This window comes from Nycticebus coucang, chromosome 3 (genome assembly GCF_027406575.1).
Source record: "Nycticebus coucang isolate mNycCou1 chromosome 3, mNycCou1.pri, whole genome shotgun sequence".
Taxonomy (NCBI): domain Eukaryota; kingdom Metazoa; phylum Chordata; class Mammalia; order Primates; family Lorisidae; genus Nycticebus; species Nycticebus coucang.
Window position 1 is genome coordinate 105,034,242 of NC_069782.1, and position 5,268 is coordinate 105,039,509.

The 5,268-nt window shown below is 37.6% G+C and overlaps 1 pseudogene across 1 annotated transcript; it reads left to right on the plus strand.

The window, feature by feature from the left end:
• The first annotated feature begins 892 nt into the window (after window positions 1–892).
• Window positions 893–2,011, plus strand: LOC128581777 (small ubiquitin-related modifier 1-like; annotated as a pseudogene). Its single transcript, XR_008378908.1, has one exon. The product of XR_008378908.1 is annotated as a small ubiquitin-related modifier 1-like (transcript).
• The last annotated feature ends 3,257 nt before the right edge of the window (window positions 2,012–5,268 follow it).

Below are 5,268 nucleotides of genomic sequence, written 5' to 3' on the forward strand. Positions count from 1 at the left end.
ACATATGGCTGAGGCAGCCACCTTGTTGTTGGACAATGCGTTTGGTAAGAAGCTTTTCACGTGAAGATGAAACTGGCTGCTTCTGTTCTGCAGCCTGAGTTCTTCCCTTTGGCATGCAACATGCCTTCCCTCCCTTTCCTGTGACTTACTCCAAATATTTGAAGACAAGTCCTATGGCTTCTGTTTTCTCTTCCACTCTTCTCATGTTTCTGAACATACTCTGAAAGACTTGCTTATAGACTCCGAAAGGAAATTATGAAGAAAAAGTTCTCTAAATGTTTTAAGCCTTGTTATATTTGTTAAAATCAGATATGGTTCTTTGCATTGACCTCCCAGAGCATCTTAAACTATTATGATAATACAACTATTACACAATGCTTGGTCAAAGAGACTAAGCACTCAGTTGCTATAACACTGATACCTAGAAGGCGGCCCAGTTTTTACTCTGTTTTCTATTTACATTAGTTTTGACTACAGACATCTAATTAGGTGAAGGATCTAATTAGCTCTTTGGCTAACTTGTTTTGTCTCTTCTTGGCCAGCTTTATTCTTAGTATCTTAGATAAATTTATTTGGTTTCCAAAGTTTTTGGTATAAAAAAAATCCCCAGCTTTAAAATGTAAATATATAAAAACTAGCTTTAAAATGTATGGAAAACTATGTTATAAAGATATAAATATGGAAGAACACATATAGAATGCTTTTAGGATGCACTCTAATATGTTGTTAATAAGAGTTTTACTTGTTTACCTTTGACTAAAACACTGCAAAGAAGGTTGGGGAATAAAGACTTATTCTCTTCCCAGGAAGAGAAGCATATTCAAAACAACTGGCAAGCTCACCCTGTAATGATTTCTGCACTTTTTAATAGTAATAATGATAAGCAGGAAGTCCCTACAGCCTTGGTGTTGTGCTGTGGGGAAGGGAGACGGATTTGTAAACCCCAGAGCGAGGTTCTGCCTACCCGAGGCCGCTGCTGTGCGGAGACCGTCGGGTGAAGCCACCGTCATGATGTCTGACCAGGAGGCAAAACCTTCAACCGAAGACTTGGGGGATAAGAAGGAAGGAGAATACATTAAACTCAAAGTCATAGGACAGGATAGCTGTGAGATTCACTTCAAAGTGAAAATGACAACACATCTCAAGAAACTCAAAGAATCATACTGTCAAAGACAGGGAATTCACTCAGGTTTCTCTTTGAAGGACAGAGAATTGCTGATAATCATACTCCAAAAGAACTGGGAATGGAGGAAGAAGATGTGATTGAAGTTTATCAGGAACAAACGGGGGGGTCATTCAACAGTTTAGATATTCTTTTATTTTTTTTCTTTTCCCTCAATCCTTTTTTATTTTTTAAAAATAGTTCTTTTGTAATGTGGTGTTCAAAACAATTGAAAACTGGCACCTCATCTCTTTAAAACACCTGGTAATTTGAATTCTAGTGCTCATTATTCATTATTGTTTGTTTTCATTGGGCTGATTTTTGGTGATTAAGCCTCAGTCCCCTTCATATTGCCTACTCCTTTTAAAAAATTACATGTGTGCACAGAGAGGCCACCGTTTTCTGGACTGTGCATTTTCAGGCTTGTGGTGGTGATAAATAAGATCAATCAATGCAAGAAGTATTCATAATGACTTTCCATTTGGCCCTGAAGTTCTAGCATGTGATTGCTTCACTCCTGGACTGTGACTTTCAGTGGGAGATGGAAGTTTTTCAGAGAACTGAACTGTAGAAAATGACCTTTCCTTAACTTGAAGCTACTTTTTAAATCTGAGAGTTTGGACCAAAAGAAGAGGAATATCAAGTTGGAGTCAAGATTACAGATAAGGTGAGAATAATGACTAACTCCAAAGATGGCTTCATTGAAGAGAAGGCATTTTAAGATTTTTTAAAAATCTTTTTGGAAGATCCCAGAAAAGTTCTAATTTTCATTAGCAAATAATAAAGTTATTCATGCAGAAGTGTATACAACAGAACACTGCTCTTCTTGGTTTTATTCGTACTTTTTGGCCTGGGATATGGGTTTTAAATGGATATTGTCTGTACCAGATTCATTAAAATAAACAATATTTGTAAAAATAAAAAAAAAAATGATAAGCAGTTTGTGATAGCTAACAAATTGAATATGTCATTGATAATTATTAGTATTGTAAAGAAGTGTTGGATAATCTTTCCGATTTGGGGGCTATCCAAAATAGTACTTATGGTTGTAAATCCACAGGATTAATGTACCCAAACTATTAGGCATATGACATCTGAGACAATTTTTAGAATAAATGATAGAGTCTTTAATGATAGAGTTAGATCGCTAACATCAGCGATCCCCCAACCACATTACCCAACCAGATCCCAAACATATCTATTCCTTCAAAGCTCCCATCAGCTTTTTAGTCCATAAATAAAGACATAAATTTCAGAATATAATGACCTAAGATGATGTTATTTCTATAAGCAAGACGGGTATATGATGTTTATCCAACAGAAACGGGTTAATTGCAATTAGGGAATTTCTGATTGGTCATTTATTGAGAAGTAAGGAAGGGCTGTCTGTGGAACAATATCAGTGTGCATTGTAGACATTTGCCAGATTGAAGGAATGTAGAGAGCTCCACAATATTTGAAGCCATAAACTCCTAAGAGCCATAGGAGAGAACCCTAAAAGCTCTGTTGGTCTTTCATCCTTAAGTTGTTCCTTTATAATAGTGTTCTGTTACTTAAAGTTTAGGGAAAATAAATACTTTGAATAAATACTTGGAATATCTATATTTTTTTTAAAAAATGATACAAATAAAGTGATTTGCTCCATTTAGGTGGGCATCTGGTCCTAAGTCCTTTGGAAGCTAAGTCCTGCAAGGGCTTTTAGGTATGAAAACCTTGGGACAAAAATGTGCACTGTATTTTTCCCCTGCCAAGATAGTATTTATGTATGAACATATGTATGTATGTATATATGTATGTATGTATGTATTTACTTACAGGTAGTGTCTCACTCTGTTGCCCCAGGTTAGAGTGCCATGCGGTCATCATAGCTCACAGCAACCTCAATCTCTTGGATTCAAGAAATCCTCCTGCCTCAGCCTCCTGAGTAGCTGAGACTATAGGCACTCACCATCATGTCTGGCTAATTTTTCTATTTTTAGTAGAGATAGGGTCTCGCTCTTGCTCAGGCTGGTCTCAAACTCCTAAACTCAAGCAATCTCCCCACCTTGGCCTCCCAGAGTGCTAGGATTATAGGTGTGAGCCACTGTGCCCAGCAACGATAGAAAGTATTTATTTAGAGCCCTTTTAGAGTATTTTCCTCATGCAAGATGGAGTAAGTGAGTGGACAATTTTAGAGAAGCCCTAACATGGGATTCAGAGAAGCCATGGCAATCAGTCGTGAGCTCATAGACACTCTGGGTGGCGTTTAAACACTAGGAGTCCTGGATGTTAAGAATGATACATGATTTTCTTTTGCAAGAGTTTCTTTCATAATAAGCATGCAGCTGTGCATGACAACATCGTTTCTGGGGGAAAAGAAAGATGTGAGTGTTAGTTGACATTTTAGGCATTAAACCACATTGTAAGTCTTTTTTCTAAAATCATAATCTATGATGAACCCCTTAATAATACCAAATACTATCTTTCCATTTATAATATATCTGGATGTATTTTTGTGTATGCACAGCTTTTCCAACTCTCTGTATAGTTTGTACATCAGACATATCTTCATTTATATTAATAAGAATGAAGTTCAAAGTTATAGGGAAGATTTATAGATAAGCCTCTCTTTTTCTGTCAGAAGATTACATTATTTTCATGAGTCTTCTCTAAGTACCTGTGAGCAGTGTATGTGGCCCCTCTTGTAGATAATGAGAGCCCTGAGTGGGGGAGGCTGAGAGTGGCTGAAGGGAAATGGAAAACCTTAAGTGGGGAACCTGAAGCGCCACAGAGCCTTTTGTTACCACGACTGAGGTTGAATTTTCTGACCACATGGACATCAGAATACCGGTTCTGCTAAGGCTACTGAGGTGCAGCATGAAGCTTATCAAAGAGCTGCGTGTTGTCCAGCAGATAACCAGGCATTGATAACGGCTTGAGGCTGCCGCTAATGAAATAGGTTATTCTTTTTTTTTTTTTGTGGTTTTTGTCCGGGGCTGGGTTTGAACCTGCCACCTCTGGCATATGGGACCGGTGCCCTACTCCTTGAGCCACAGGTGCCGCCCATGAAATAGGTTATTAATGAAAGCACAGAGCCTGGGATGCGTGCTCATTGGGCTAGAACCACGTCGATGAGGAAACTTTGGGGTCATAGGAAACTAAAGTCTCTTAAATAATAAGGGATTTATTAATCTCACATAATAAAACGCCTAGAGGAAGGGCAATTTCAGAGTTGTTTCTTTAATTCAGTGGTTCAACAATGGTATCAAGGCCTCAGTTTCTGTTTTGCTTTTCTTAACCTGTTTGCCTTTTCCTAGGTTTATCCCCTTATGTTTGCAAGATGGCTGCTAATGATCTAGGCATTTTATCCTTAACTGTTTTCTTTGAGATGAAGAAAGGAACAGTTTTTCCATTTGTCTCTTTTTTTTATCAAGAAGGAAAATTTTTCCTAGAAGGTCCTCAGCAGATTTCCCTTCATGAATCATTAGTCAGGGTTATGTTGCATATCCATTTCTCAACAAATTACTGATTTGGGAAACGGAATTACTGTGCTTGAATTAAAACTCACTCCCTAGCTTGGAGCTTTAAAGGGGCATCTTCACTGAGCATATTGTCATACAGAGGGTGATCAAGACCAAAATTCAGTTAACAAAGATCTGAGGCAGATGGTTGTAAGAGAGGCAACCAATAGTGTTTGCTCCAAGTAGTTTATGATTGAACGCATCTCCTTTTTAATCTAATACAATGCTTATATGGCACTGGAAGAGAAAAAGATGATTAGTTTTGTACGCTGCCATCATTGGAAACAAGATAGAAGTAAAACTCTCGGCCTTTTATCTTGCTCATGTTCATTCCTGCACTAGGTATGGAGAACAATCGTGGCCAGGAAATGAATGAATACTGGTGTTTCTTCTTTGTTCAAGTCAGTAGGGAGGGAAGTAAACACTTTGCTTATCTTACGAAAATAAAAATCTACCACTTCTTGGTCTCTAAGTTGAAAAACAGAAGCCATATGATACCTTACAGAGATTGTTTCATGTTGTATCACTAATTATTAGGAGGGGACATTCTTTGAATTTTGGTCACATATCTATATTTCTATGGACAATTTAGATACAAGATTGGGT